The sequence below is a fragment of the Octopus sinensis genome, linkage group LG5 (assembly GCF_006345805.1).
Source record: "Octopus sinensis linkage group LG5, ASM634580v1, whole genome shotgun sequence".
Classification (NCBI taxonomy): Eukaryota; Metazoa; Mollusca; class Cephalopoda; order Octopoda; family Octopodidae; genus Octopus; species Octopus sinensis.
The window spans coordinates 78,650,739-78,667,890 of NC_043001.1; positions in this window are offsets into that span (position 1 = coordinate 78,650,739).

The window sequence follows — 17,152 nt, forward strand, 5'->3', positions numbered from 1 at the left end:
TATGTGCATATATATGTATATGTATGTGTGTGTATATGTTAGTGTGTTTGTGTTTGTCTCTAGCATTGCTTGACAACCGATGCTGGTGTATTTACGTCCCCGTCAACTAGCGGTTCGGCAAAAGAGACCGATAGAATAAGTACTAGGCTTACAAAGAATAAGTCCCGGGGTCGATTTGCTCGACTGAAGGTGGTGCTCCAGCATGGCCGCAGTCAAATGACTGAAACAAAAGTAAAAGAGAGCGAGAGAGAGATGAGAGAGAGAGAGAGGAGAGAGAGAGAGAGAGAGAGAGAGAGAGTAAATGCATTTCTGTACGTGTGTGGGGGTAAATAATATGTATATGCATAGGTAAGAATGCGAGCACACAGAATCTTTGGTACGACGTGAAAAACTTCTTAGAGGTATTTCTCCTGGGTTATCGTTCTAAACTCAAACTCAGCATTTATCGCCTCCTCGGGTTCGATTGATGGATTGGGGGAGGGGGAGGGTGTCATTGTAAAATACTACTCCTGTCACTGTAATCGAATTGTCCCTCCCTTTCCCTACATATTACTGTTCTTGAACCCAGTAATGGAGCAACTTCCCATAGAGGAGGAATATTGTGATTGCGGTCACCTATGCACCATTGAACTCGAGTAACTGCGTTTATGAGTATAAGAGCTGAAAAAAATGCAATATATCTATATCTATCTATCTATTCTACTATCTATCTATCTATCTATCTATCTATCTATCTATCTATCTATCTATCTATCTATCTATCTATCTATCTATCTATACATATATATATATATATATACGGACCAACTACTTCAGGAGAAAATCATTTGCGACGGTATTATTGACTCTGTTATTATCTAGTGTAACAATTAAAAATGATAAAAAGAGAATCAGTAATATAGGCGATTGAAGCCCCACACAAAACAATAAATAGCTGAGCAATTAAAATTTATATCAATCAAAGGATCTACTAAGTATACCTACCTGCTGGAAATAACTGTCAAAACGCTTATTTAAATCCCTGAAAAGAAAAATCACTGATAATAGCTACAGAAATCAACCGTCTGCAAGCAAACGGATGAAGAAAATCTTTCAACATACATTCATGTATGTAGACTCATGTGGCTCGGTGTCTGAACTAGCATTATAGACTAATCTTCATCATCACGTGTTACCACGATGAACAACCCGACACGTTGAAGTCTGCGCAGCATCTGATTTATTTTGCGCCAAATCATAGCAGTCACTATGTCGTTTGATTAATATACATATCTATATATATGTATGTATGTATATATATATATACACACACATATGTATATGTGATATATATATATATATATATATATATTTATACATATACTCACTCATATATATATACACGTACAGATATGTATTTGCGTGTATGTGTATATACTCATACATACATAATACATACATACATATATATATATATATATATATATATATATGATATATATATATATATATATATATATATATATATATATATATATGATAGATTGCCGTTTTCATTCTCTTTACCTGTTTGTGTTTGCCTTTCAAATGCGTGCCTTTACTGTGATCTCCCTTTAGTAGAAGAAATAGCTATAATCTCTTTGACTGCTATTTCTAAATTCGGTGTGTGGTAAGGCAATTCGTTGATAAACCCTTAATTGCTTATATATATATATATATATATAAGAATAAATGTTTTTATATATAATGAACGTGAAATACAGGAAGGGACGAACAAGGAACACAGACAAATCATTCGAAGCCTTCAATCTTCAGTCAGACACCGAATCATCATAGCAAATTTCGGCTGTTCAATTCTGATATTTGCTCCAACTCGGCCAGCCCCAAGAAAAAAAACTAAGCTGTAAGCATTAGATTTCTTGGTAGAAGACAGGAATGTGAACGCACAAGACGGATGTAAATACAATATATATGTATATATATGCATAGATCCACACACATATACATACATACGATCTCACACATAACTAACATTGTGTCATTTTATGAATCTTGGGTTGTCTCCCTTAGCCCATCTTATTTCTCTTATGAGTCATATATTCACTCATATAAATCATGGTAATTTGGTGATTAGCATCTCTTAGCTCCCTCGTTGACGTATTGCCAACCACTGAACTTCCATTACCATCTACATTTTTTAAAAAGCATACTTTGTGGCAGCTGCATTAAAAGGGTGCATTATAAAGCTCTGCTGCCCCCAATTCGATGAGTATATGCGTCATAGGATTTTAAGAATTATAATTTATCGTTATAGAAAATCTGCGTAATTTTTGAGCATTTTGAAAAACGTGATTTTTATATATTTGATGTATATAAATATATAAATTAAATAGATAAGCAGTCGTTTTCAGTATGTTTTTAAAATTGTTATAACATTTGCGCCTGTATTATTTTATTCTTCACACAGTGTGTGCCAGGAGATTGATCGATGTTGTGTCAAGAAATCGCATAAAAAAAGTGAAATACGTAAAAAAAGATAAAAATCCTTTTCAATATGGACACTAGGCCTGAAATTTTGAGGAATAGATAGATTTATTTACCAGATACAGGTGTAAAGTCTGGAATTATTGAACATAAAAGAGACGTAACATGGGACATTTGGGAAGTTGCGTTGTTTATGCATTGATTAAAATATTATTGAAGTCTAGCACTAATTGGAAAAATATGTCGTAGAAGATTTAGAAAAAACGTCGTGAATAAAGTCCATAAGAAATAACTACCTGAGTGTCATAAGACTCATAGGGCAGGTTACTCGAGTGTTATTGCTTATAAATGAGACCTGAATGCCAGTGCTGAAAAGGATGCCAGTCTGTTGGAGAATTACTCATACCTGAGTTGAATGGAGGGATTTGCAATACTGTCTTTTTTTTCTTTTTGGCTTAAAAACACAAGGCACCGATCAGTCCAGGAATCGAAATAGTGACTTTCCGTTCGTAGGCGCAATATCTTAACATCTAGATCACACGCCTTCATAGAAGATACGATATACATAATTTAGCCTATAACCCCTTTGATTAAAAAAATACAGAAACAGAGGTTCTTGGAGGTAAAGAGCTAAAGCACCATGATAGCAATACGCCCCCTAGATTTGAACCGTTTATCGGTGCAGCTGTAGTCCACTATGTTATCTGTTGTTCCGGTTCGTGCCATCACTGTACTTTCCGTTCTTCGTTATATATTCCACTGCCCTCTTTTATTTTATCATATCTAACTTTGTAAGAGTTCTGTTTACAATTTGTATCTGACATATTTCTCCTGCATTCACGTTTTTACAGGAAAGAGAACATTGTGGAATGCGTTGATCTTAATCTGGATTCTTCAATGTCAGGCGCCTGTCACGATCATCACCGGTGAATAACAAGCGAACAGTTGTAAGGTTTGAATGCAATGTAATGGCAGAAAATATACACGTATTGATGTCTGTATGTATAGGTGATTATATATGTAAATGTATGTATGCATATATATTTATACAGCTGTATCTGTATGTAATATGTATGCGTGTAAGCATATACGCATACTAGTGCATACTGGTATATAATAGCATATAGACAAACTAGTACTCAAGAACATGCAAAGATTGTGTCAGTGCGTATGTGTGTGTGTTTGTGCATATCTGTGCGCACAGGAGAGAGTGCACACAAATCTGCACATTCAAGTATAGACATGAATATAGAAGCATGTATATGTGCATGTACATATATATGTATGTATACACACACACGCATATATATATATACATATATATGTAGGTGCAATACACAATGCACGCCATATTGATATGTATATATATATATATATATATATATATATATATATACATACATACATATATACATACATACGTGCATGTGTAGACACACACACATGAACGTATGTATCTATGCATATACCAACTTATATTCATTTTGTATGTATGCATACCTATAAGTGCGAACATTTGTACTTAGAGAAACAACAGAAAAACAGAGTTTTTATGTTTATTTATAGATAGATATAAATTGGAAATAGAAATTGTTAGTTAAGATGATAATTATTATGATAGTTGAAAAGTTCTCGCTGAAACTTTTTGTGCATAATTGTTAGTCGTAGTTATGATACTACTACCTCTGTTGTTCGTCAGTCCTTGGTCTGTTCTAATATCGCAGACTTACGTTGAAAAGCATTCGAGCAGCGTGTATTATAGATTGTACCGTCATGCAGACATTGCTCCGGGCAATTTGATCACAACCCTTTTTTGATTAAATATGGTAGGTATGGCAAAACAGTAATATGTTTGTTATTTCTATCAGATCGATGTGTTTGGCCGTGGCTCCACTAATGTCTCGAATTGCCGTTCTTTTTGTTGTTGCTATTATTATTATTTTCGTTTATATTTAGTGATAGACGATCCAAGTTTGTAGAGAACGTTGATCAAACGTATTCTAGATGTGAGCATTTCGCCTTGTGTATCTAATATAGCATTATCCAACGAGTTCCGGCAGCGATTTTTCGTCTCCTCCGATATATACTATATTTTTAACTCGGTACATATATAAAGATTTTATGTCGGACGAAATCTGCTGTATCTCGCCTACCAACGATGTATATACGTTAAGAATGATAAACAAATAGTAATTTTAATATAATGCTGTATCAGTTGCTTTCTCCGAAATTCTATTTGGCCTGGAGGCTCTTCGAAATATCATTGAATGTATTATTTGCTACACACGTGTATTATTTAATGTATCAGCAGTGATAAATCTCGTTTTGGCATGTGGCTGCGAGTAGGCGACATTGAAAAAGGCCCGGAGGATTGAAAAGCATCTGGTATTCTCGTAAGCTGCTACCCTGGCGATTTTTTGTCTCCTTCAAAATGTATTCTGTTTTTAATAATGTATATATATTTATATATATATGTTAGATATTTCATCTCAGACCAGTACTAACATCTGGCCTGTTAGCGATGTATATACGCTGAGAATGATATTTAGATGGTTATCTTACAAATACACACGCGCGCACACACTCACATAGTCGGCTTATATCCACAGAATTTAAAACTTGTTATCAGTTCGTCTACACATTTCGTCATAAACAATGAACGAAAGATAAGTCTTTAAGTCGCATTTGAGCACTGAATCAGAGGAGTGTAAATCATATATAAAATTATATATTAAAATGTATTAATATATGCAAATTATTTATTAAAATGTGATACAAAATATCAAGAGCTGAATTGTATAGCAGCTGCCGCACAATCGGTATTGCAAGCTTCATAGTTCGCTGAGAATGGTTCTTCACCAAAACCAAATTGCCACAAGAAATTCTATGAAAATATCCTTTAAATACAATATTACAAGCAAGTATGAATATTTTAACCGTTTCTATCAATGAAATGAATAAATATAATTATACTATTTCATCATGATATAGAGTGCAGTCATTTCTATATTATAATTCACACATAGGCACACACAACCACAAACGCGTGCGCGCTCGCACACACAGACAAACATTAATTCTTCTTTAACGAGAATAGTGTTCATTGAGTCTCGATGTTTCGGCCTGCGTAGTTTCCACCAGATTGTCCCGAGGAGGTTAAAAAGGTAAAGACTTCGAAGTCACTGTTGACGCTATTATTGTTAAAGAATAATATATATGCACTCTCCAAAAAGTATTATTACAACTTGACATATAACCTCGCCTCATATATATATATATATATATATATATATATATATGTATGTATGTATGCATGCGTGTGTGTATATATATATATATATATATACATATTTATATACACACACACACATATATATATAAATATATGTGCGTCTGTGTGTATATATATGTATATACCTGTGCATAATCGCAGGCGTAGTGTGTGATAAGAAGCTTATTTCTAACTTCGTTGTTATGGTTTCGGTACCACTGCGTGGCACCTGGGTCAAGTGTCTTCAACTTCAACCTCATCTCTGTGAGTGGATTTTATAGCCGGAAGCTGAAAGAAACCTCTCGTATATATATTCATGTATATATATATATATATATATATATATATATATATATATATATATATATATGTATATATATATATATATATTATATATAATATATATATAGTGCGTGTGTGTGTACATACATAGATAGATGCATATATATATATATGTATATATATATATATATACATATATATATTGTGTGTGTGTCTTTATGTTTGCTCCCCACCACCATTTGGCAACCGGCGTTGATGTGTATATGACCCTGTAACCCAGGGGTTCTCTAAAGTGACCGCCAGAATAAGTACCAGGCTGAAAAAAATAATTCAACCCCGGTGTCGATTCGTTCGACTAGAATTCTGCAAGGTGAAGTCCCAGCATGGCCTCAGTCCAACGATTGCAACAAGTAAAAGATAAAAGCTATAATAAGGTACTTAGTGTATCAATAATTTCTTGGCACTCCTGACACATCGTCTTGCATTCGTTTATATCAGCCATGGCATTTTTGTTTGAAAGCTCCAGGATAGTACATCCAGTGTCCTCTAGCAATTGGTTGATGTAGTATTTCGATGGTCTTAAACTTCTCCGTTTACCGTGAGAAGGCTCCCACAGAAGATTTTCAGCTAAAAGCTCGCCCTGTTACTGCAGCAGCGTCCAAAATTATCAGATCGAGTTTGAATATTGTCTCTACGATTTACACAATGTTTTGGCATAGTTCTTTGATAATTATGCAATTAGTTATTTAGAACATCTCGGTCCATTCTGCTACGCGTGCTATTCAAAATTGTTTTCATGGAAGATGCAAGTTTGTGATATTGAGCCATGAAATATAGTTGACTCAGCTCAGCTCTAACGAAGTATGTGTTAGTTCTTCGTAGTTCTTCCGTGTTTTATCCAGATAGATAAACCCTCCGCACATTTTATAAATCCTGATTTTCTTATCTGTCTTAGATTTAACAAGGCATTGCCGATTCGGCAAAATAAAAAATTTGAAATGTATAACACTAGGCCTTAATCCCGAGATTCTGCTAGCATCTTCCAACTATCGACTGTAATAATTATAATAATTATAATAAAATGATCGTATTAATTATAACGACATCATGATGATGATAGTGGATGTTGGGGTGGGGATGATACTGATGATAGCGGTGGTAGTGGTGAATACGTGAAGGATGAAGATGAGGAGGAGGGGGAGGAAGTTTTGGTGATAATGATGTTGATGATGATAATGATGTTGTTGATGATGATGATGATGATGATGATGTTCATGATGGTAATGATGTAAAATTAACGGAAGAGGAGGAAGTATAGAAATATGGAACAACATACACACATACACATACTTGCGCACAGAAACATACGCACACGCAACAGGAAATTTCATTTCAATTCTAAATTAATAAATTTGGAAATACAAAAGCAAAAAAACAAAACAAAACAAAAACAATAAAGAAAGAAAGAAAGAAAGTTAAATTCAATAGATTGTATGGAAACAAATCATAAAAGATGAACTACAATGGAAAAATAAAATAAAGTAAAAACAAAAAAAAAACATCAACAAAGAAATAACATAAGACGGATAGGGAATATTCCTCACCCTCCATCGAACCAAATAAAATAAAATAAAATAAATTTAACTGAAGAGTGATTAAAATAATATCATGCATATTCATGAGAAAAATCACAACGCAAACGCTTGTAAAAGAAATGTTTCGGTATTTTTTCATGTAGTGTGTTTCATATTGGTATTTAAGTTGTTTTTTTAGTGTTATGTATGTTTTTTGTACATTCTGGTTGTCATTGTAGTCGCTGTTGTTTCTGCTTATTTGTGTTGTTATTGTTGTAATCTGCGTTGATGGTTTTTCTGATGAAAAAAGTTAAAAAAATAAAAATAAAAAATGAAAAATAAGAAACAAAAATACTTTTTTTTAAACAAAGGAATTTTTTTTTATTTCTTTTGGTAAAATTGGCTTTTGCGGAAAAAAAAAGAAAAGAAAAAGAAGAAAAGAAACAACTAACAAACAAACTTAAATGTGATACTAAAGCCGCCATTGTTCTACATTTCTAACATGACCTATAAAAAGGTCCAAAACGTAGACACGAATTCAGAAATCCAAGTCAACGGAACAATATCGTTCTACAGTATTACCTTTGAAGATTGTAGTTGGCCATTCTTTGAGTCGTGTTTGTGTGAATGGTGTCTTCACACAGATCAACAGACTGCATACATACAAATATACATACATACATACATACATACATATATACATGCATACATACATACATACATTCATACATACAAACATATATACATACATACAAACATACATACATGGATAAATACAAACATACATTCATACACACACACACACATATATATATATATATATATGATTATATGCATGTAACTATAATGATGCTAATATATACTCTTTTACTCTTTTACTCTTTTACTTGTTTCAGTCATTTGACTGCGGCCATGCTGGAGCACCGCCTTTAGTCGAGCAACTCGACCCCGGGACTTATTCTTTGTAAGCCCAGTACTTATTCTATCGGTCTTTTTTGCCGAACCGCTAAGTGACGGGGACATAAACACACCAGCATCGGTTGTCAAGCAATGCTAGGGGGACAAACACAGACACACAAACACACACGCACACACACATATATATGCATATATATGACGGGCGTCTTTCAGTTTCCGTCTACCAAATGCACTCACAAGGCTTTGCTCGGCCCGAGGCTATAGTAGAAGACACTTGCCCAAGGTGATATATATTTTTCTTCTTACTTGCTTGTTTTAGTGATGTAAATTCGGCCACGCTGAAGCATTGCCTTTAGTCGAACAAATCAACACAGGACATATTTTTTTTGCCGAACCGCTAAGTTACAGGGTCGTAAACACACCAACATCAGTTGTGAAGCGATGGTGGGATGACAAACACGGACACACACACAGAGACTCACACACACACACAAACACACACACACACACTCACACACACACACACAAATACACATATACAACGGACTTCTTTCAGTTCCTGTCTACCAAATCCAATCTCAAGGATTTGGTCGGCCCGAGGCTATAGTAGAAGACACTTGCCCAAGGTGCCTCGCATTGGGACTGAACCCGGAACCATGTGGTTGGGAACCCTATATATCGTAAAATAACGAAAGCAGCTACACTCAATTTAAAACCAAAAAGGAAAAAAATTCAATTGTCACTAATTGTGACTGAGAGTGATGGATAGCAACTATATTGCTAGAAATAAGAGTTAAGTCCCTTCGAAGGATTCTAAAAATCCTGACAATATTTATGACCATACCCAACTATAAAACTGTCAACTCACTCCTGCTCACAATTCTAAACAGACACTATCCTCTAGCTTTAGATTTAGTGGTTGATAAAAAAAAGACTAGCAAATTAAAAACGCACCACAATCCTATTACAAGCTATGACCCTAACAAGCTTCTTACAGTTCTTATAAGTGTAATATATTCTTAGCTACATTAGTAGCAACATGATCACATTCCCTCTTCTTGCTCTATTAGAGAATTTGAGTAAAATTATATTAGAGTGTCCAACTGATTAGAAATTCTCTTTATTTATGCAGCAAAAGATAGCCCTGCATTTAAATTGATGTAATGATTACATTGTTCAATTAAATGGAGTCGCTTGAATTGGTCGTATCACCTCTTGATATCCTGTTCCTTATTTAGATTATATATATATATATATATATATATATATATATATGGATATATATATGTATACATAGGGAGAATTCACAAAACGCAATAGACGAAGACAAGTGGTGCAGATAACAAACAGATGTATTAGTATAACGCTCGGGAAGTGAAAAGTCTTTAACGTTTCGAGCCTACGCTCTTCCACAGAAAGGAACACTGAAAGAAACAAGGAGAGAAAGTAAAGAATGTGTAATGGCTAGCGATCTATTATGGGGAATGATATATATACATATATGTATTGTTTTACTAAGGAAAAAGTATACCTTTCTCTCTTTTATCTCTTACTTGTTTCAGTCATTAGGCTGCGCCAACTCGGGGGCACCTCTATGAAGAATTTTAGTCACATGAATTGACTTAAGTTTTTATTTTTATTTTAAGCCTCGTTCTCATTTTGTTAGGCTGCTTTTGTTGAGCCGCTAAGTTATGAAGACGTAAACACTGCAACGCCGGTGGTAAAGCAGTGGAAAAGGGGTCCAACACTGATACAAAGACACACATACACACTTACACACAAGCATTTATATTGGTCCCTTTTACAGCCACACACATATGCTCACACAAAGTTGAAGCGCTGTTTGATTTTTTTTTCACCGTACAATTTCCATCATGCGCTAGGATTCATATGGAGGCGTACACATGACTGAGATTGCCCCTTGTGGGTAGTAATAAAATCACATGCCTGAGATTGCTTATCCTCTTACTAAAGTGTACACTGGTCTATAGGAAGGATACTTGCATGTGTAACTGAAATTAATATAGCCATAGAGATCACCGTTGATAAGAAAATTATCTAAGTTATAAAGACGCAGACACTGCAACGCCGGTTGTAAAGCGGTGGGGATTGGGGACAAACACAGATACAAAGACACACATACACACGCGGCGTGCTTCTTTCAGTTTCTGTCTACCAAATCCACTCACAAGGCTTTGGTCTGTTCGAGGCTATAGTAGAAAACACACGCCCAAAGTGTAACACAATGAGACTGAACCCGGAAGCATGTGGTTGGGAAGCAAACTTGAAGCTACTCACCCGCACCTGCGCCTATATATAACTAAACTTATATAGTTCTGTATTTTAGAGATGAGGAATTATGTACATTATTTACATTATTTACATTATTTATATTCGACGGATATTTGTCCTCATCTTGTTGGAAGGTATATCAGCCGAAACGCTGTGTTAACAACAAACAAGATGAGGACAAATATCCGTCGAATGTAAATAATGTAAACTTGTATAGTTATGAAATAAAATGGAAAGCGCTGTGTGGACAGGTTTGTTAAGAGCCGCGGAATGAGACTTGGGAGCGTTGCTGGTTGGACGTCAATGACGTATGTGATACGGCTGACTGGACATTCAGCATGTTTTTGCGACAGTCCTGTTTGGCGCTGGAGGTAATCCCTCCCCCCCCCACACACACAACACAAACGGACACACACATACGCACTCGCACAACACAAACAGACGCACACATATATGCGCACTCACACATATGCACACATACTCACGTATGTCAAGAAGTATACTTATACAGATAGAAAGAGTGAAAGAGAGAGAAAGAGAAAGAGTAGGAGAGTGAGAGTGAGGCATTGTAATTTATTAATTGCGTCGGATTTACATAGACACTTGTGTTCTTATACGAATAGAGAAATATATTCACACATATAAACAAGGAGGGAAGGATAAAATAAATAAGATTGTTAGTAAACGAGTGAACTCTTAAAACATCTGATGTCCAAAAGCTTAGCGTCGAACCACAGATGCCAAATTGGCGGCGCCATAAAGTGCTGTGCCAAAATGTTTCGTAAATCTAACACCTACTAAAAGGCTTTGCGGTTTGAGACCTGCTTAATTTGTTTCCATTAGATGTCGACTTTTGTTTATCATCCATCCAGGGCGATCAAATAAGCATTGTACACTAGAGAAATGGATTAGATTCTTTCAACTATTCGGCATTCATAAAACGTGTCGTGCGCATATGTTTGAAGTAGTTCATAGATATGATGTGCGTGTCGTGTTACTTGTAAATGAGTTATTCATTATTTCGAGGACCAGAAAAAATATTTTTATCACACGTAATGTCTTAAATTCAATAGAATTTTCCTGGGTGAAATAAAAGTTGTTTTCCTGTTTTAAGCTTTAATTAATAGTTTAATCAAATTACACACGAAAGAGTTTATGCATCAAATACAATCCATTACAATCTATTGTCTGTTACTATTGTTGTGCCAGAAAAAACAATCCCACACTTCAAACATTGTATTTGTTTAGAGGCAAAAAATACCTTGTCGCCGTTTTCAACCTCGTCCTTATTGTTCAACCTCCGACCTTGCAGGAAATGACCTGGCTTGGAAAAATTGGTTATATGATAGTGCCAGATCTGGTAAAAGACCAGAGTGAAGTACCAATTCCAGCCCCTCAAGTTCCTCAAGTTTGCCCTTGGTTACAGCGGCATCGTGTGCTGGTCTATTGTCGTGCAGTAGGCAGGCCCGTCTTCAACTAACTAGTGCCGGTTAGTGGGCTTCAAAAGCATCATGTACTTGCTGCAATTGTTGAGCACAAATGTTTATGTTTACAGCATGGGTAGAAGCTGAAAGTGCAATACCCACTCGAAATTCCGTCAAACAAACATGGCCTTCTTTTCATACAGCCCTTGTTTGACAACAGCTCCTCAACCCTCACCGGAATGAAGTCACCGATTTTTAGTACAATCACAGAGATAGCTCTATCTTCATCCCTAGTTACAATCAGATGCCAAAAGCGGGAATCTCGAGGATTTTACCAGTATTTGTTTGCAAATGTTTACACATACTGGTGCCTGGTCATTGGTCAGTTCCCGAGGAGTTCCCAATAATACCTGCTCACAAAGCCGAGCTTATGGAGGTGTCGTTTGACGGTGCCGTGTGAAGAACCAAGTTCTGGAAACAATTTACGACTACTTGTGCTGAGATCTTCAACCATTTCAAATAAGGTTTCATCTTCACAGCAGAAGTTTTTCCTGACTTTGGCTTGTCTTCCAGATTGGTATCACCTTCCTTGAACCAGTTTTACGCCACACATTCGTTGACAGTTCGTGAGCCTTTCAGGTCACTGTGCCCTTGCATTTGCACTCAGTCCTTTCGTCCACAACTGACGCAAAATGGCTGTAATTACAATTTTTTTACTACTCATTATCAAACTTAAAAAATAAAGAATAAATAATCGATGTTTATATTTAATATAAGAAAATAGAGAATAAAGAATTTAGTAACGATTGAACAATTACTTGTATCGAATTTATGATATAATATAGAGATACATGTTGCCAAAATTCATCAGTGAAAATTCGAAAAAAAATTGTTTAACCTAGTATTATTTGTTTAAATACAAACATTTCTTGATGTCTTTTACCAAATCAAGCCTGCTGATGCAGAGCTTTGAACGTGGATGCTACAGCCAAGAGCATAAAGTATACATACATACATACATACATACATACATACATACATAAATACATATATACATGCATACATACATACGTACACACATACATGCATACTTGCGTGCATGCATACATATATGTATACATATATAGATACATAAATATTCTCCATTGGAGATTCTAATGTGAATTTATGCACGCACCTATACCTATACACCGAAAGTTCAATCAACACACCAAATTAAACACATATTTACAAACACCTGGAACTCTCTTAACTCAAAAAGTCTTGTCTCTTTGTTAACGATTGGCTTGAACTCTCTAAAGAATTTAAATATAACTGACAGAAAATAATACATGCACACATAATGCATGCATATTTACTGGCATACACATATGCATATATACAAATATACATACATATATAAATACGTATATACGTGGTGATTTCTTCATCTTCACAGATAGCTGTTATCTCCTTGTGCTCTGTCGTTGTGAATGGCATTTCTGGCTTTCTGTCATTGACCTCTCAATGACACATTAATTTTTCCCGATCCAAGAACGGACACCATGGGGCTAAAAACTGACCCAAACTAGGTTGGGGGAGGCTAAAAAACACACAAAAAAAAACACATCAGCATTAACAATAATATCAGATTTCACTGGAAGACAGAAATTTCTATAGCCCTGTTAAAACGTAGGGATGTATACAGGTCCTTTGGTTTATCCACATGTAGCAACATGCGAGACGCTTGCTAAAAGTGCAGATTTAATGTTGTTATTTTTGTTTAATTTTATGGTCCGAAGTCAGATTCGGCTGAGCAATGATTGATGATATTATGGTATTGAGCATCACGTCATCCCAATGAGCATTGCGTTTATAGTATTACATTATACGAAGGCTTCCGCCATTATGTTCACGCTAGGTTATAATATGAGACACAATGAGCTACTATTACCTATTAATGTGCGCATGAAACAAACGGGTTCCTTAGTTTTCTGGTCTAGTTGTATTCTATATAAATTTATTCTGTACGTACATACATAAATACACAGAGAAACACAAGCACACACACACACAAATACACTTATATATATAGGCATATACCAACCTACCTACCTACCTACATACATACATACATATATATATATGTATATATTATCAAGAATACATGCAGACATGTTTCACACGCACACATGCGCACTCACACACATAAATAATATGTATATATGTATGTGTATATATCTATATATGTATTAATAATATATGTATGTATATATATATATATATATATATATATATATATATAAATATGTGAAATAGAAAGATGAATAATCTTGTAGTAGATTAATCAAAAGTTTAACCGATACCTTAGTAGCAAAAATCACAGCAGTAAACAGCACGGTTGGAGGTACAAACATATGGTGTTGCAACCGTGCGTTGGTGCGGATAATTGAAATTAAAATATTATTGGTGAATTGAAGAAATGGAGCTGAACGCAGATTGAACAGAAATCGTTTTATTTCTTCTACACGTGTTTCGAAAGGCACAATTTACCAAAATCCGATTGAATAATGGGACCATATTGTGTCTTTCTCTTCGAAGAAAATAGGAAATCCGTTGGAAAAAACAAAAAAGAACAGAGGCGGAGCAAAAACAAATCGAACTAGGCTCCTAAGAGCCCATGGCGAACTGTTTATCAGTGTATGTTGAGAACCGGTGGCTGAAGAATTTAACGGTCAGGCATCGGTCAATCATGTGGGTGAGGGTTGTGTAGATGTTCTTTGTGACCGAGAATAAGTTCTGACTATTTAAGGAATATTGGATGTTTTATAAGGGGCGAGAAAAAATCTACTTAGAGGAGTGTGTGGTATACTGTTCTCTATATGGTGTGTGTTGGCGTAGGGGTAGAAACATTTTTTGTGTACGTGTGTGCGTTTGATCGTTCGGCTGTCAGTGGCTACTGCAGTGAGAACCGTTGGGTGGCAGAAGAAAAAAATATATCATTATGTTTTATGTGTGTGTGTGTTCATCTAAGCCTGCCTTGTCAAGGAAACCCCCCGTTGTGAAAAAACCAAGCCCCGTTTATCTTACAGGAGTAATTCCCCTTGCAGTGGTTTAATCGTAGATATCTTAAAGGCTATTTCAGAATTTGTTACAAAGGGCTATGGGTGCCGGTATTATTTATAAACGCTATTTAAAAGCCAGATAAGTGTAACGCCCGCCAATGGGGGCATCGAAAAACCGACTGTAAAAGCCCGTTTACCATCCGGCCTCTGGCAAACAAAATATGGAAGAGTTCGGAGACACAAAGGTTGCACTGCCTTCTGCCCCTATCAAATGGGAGGGCCACCGACAAAATTGACCATTCCATTCTGTAGCTTAAGTTCGTATCCTTCAGTCGCCCATATTAGCTTACTGAGTCCCGTGGGTCTGGCGCTTGTTCATGTCGAAAAAGTTGCAGTTGCGTAATGGTTGGAGACTCGCAAAGACTTGGAGTTGAGGCCCCTACATAAGTGAGGACATCTGAGTCCGTGTAAACTTGCATTGGTAGACGGCGTTTTTGATCTTGGAGTTCGCCGACGTGACTTATTTATGCTAGGATTAGTTTCTGAAATTAGGAACTGCGTTCCTGTCACTATATTCGTTCCGAGACCTGCAGGCCGCTTACTACTCTATTTCCACTACGTCACTATTAAACTATAGGAATAACCCCTGATTCTCCACATCTATCAGAGTGCTGTCATTGCTAGTGCCCGTGGTGACTGCTATTGCGGGAAATGATGCTGGGGATGCTATGGGGCTCACTACCCTACTCCCATTGTTACCGTCAAACACAAACCCCCTATTTATAACTATACCTAGTGGGTATCCCTGGCTGGAGCTGAGATTATGTGTCACTGTACTGGCTCTCATATCATTTACTACTATAATTATTCCTACTGAACATTAAAGTTAGGATAGCTTTCTCCAACACTAAAAACCTCGCCCAGATAATCGCCTCCCATAATAATAGGCTACTTACTAAGACCCTATCACCTTTTTCCGGAGGCACAGCCTCTTCCGCTCCCAGTTTAAGGATACGAACTTAAGCTACAGGCTGGAATGGTCAATTTTGTCGGTGGCCCTCCCATTTGATAGGGGCAGAAGGCAGTGCAACCTTTGTGTCTCCGAACACTTCCATATTTTGTTTGCCAGAGGCCGGATGGTAAACGGGCTTTTACAGTCGGCTTTTCGATGCCCCCATTGGCGGGCGTTACACTTATCTGGCTTTTAAATAGCGTTTATAAATAATACCGGCACCCATAGCCTTGGTAACAAATCTGAAATAGCCTTTAAGATATCTACGATTAACCACTGCAAGGGGAATTACTCCTGTAAGATAAAAGGGGCTGGTTTTTTACAACGGGGGGTTTCCTTGACAAGGCAGGCTTAGATGAACACCAACCACACAATAAAACATAATAGATATATTTTTTCTGACACCCAACGGTTCTCACTGCAGTAGCCCACTGACCGCCGAACGATCAAAAACGCACACACGTACACAAAAAATGTTTTCTACCCCTACGCCAACACCACACATATATAGAACAGTATACACACACACACGTCTCTAAGTAGATTTTTCTCGCCCCTATAAAACATCCCAATATTCCTTAAAAGTCAGAACTTTATTCTCGGTCCAAAAAGAAATCTACACACCCTCACCCACATGATTGACCGATGCCTGACCCGTAAATTCTTCAGCCACCGGTTCTCAACATACACTGATAAACAGTTTCGCCATGGGCTCTAGGAGCCTAGTTCGATTTGTTTTTGCTCCGCCTCTGTTCTGTTTTGTTTTTTCCAACGGATTTCCTATTTTCTTCCTGAGAGAAAGACACAATATGGTCCCATTATTCAATCGGATTTTGGTAAATTGTGCCTTTCGAAACACGTGTAGAATGAAA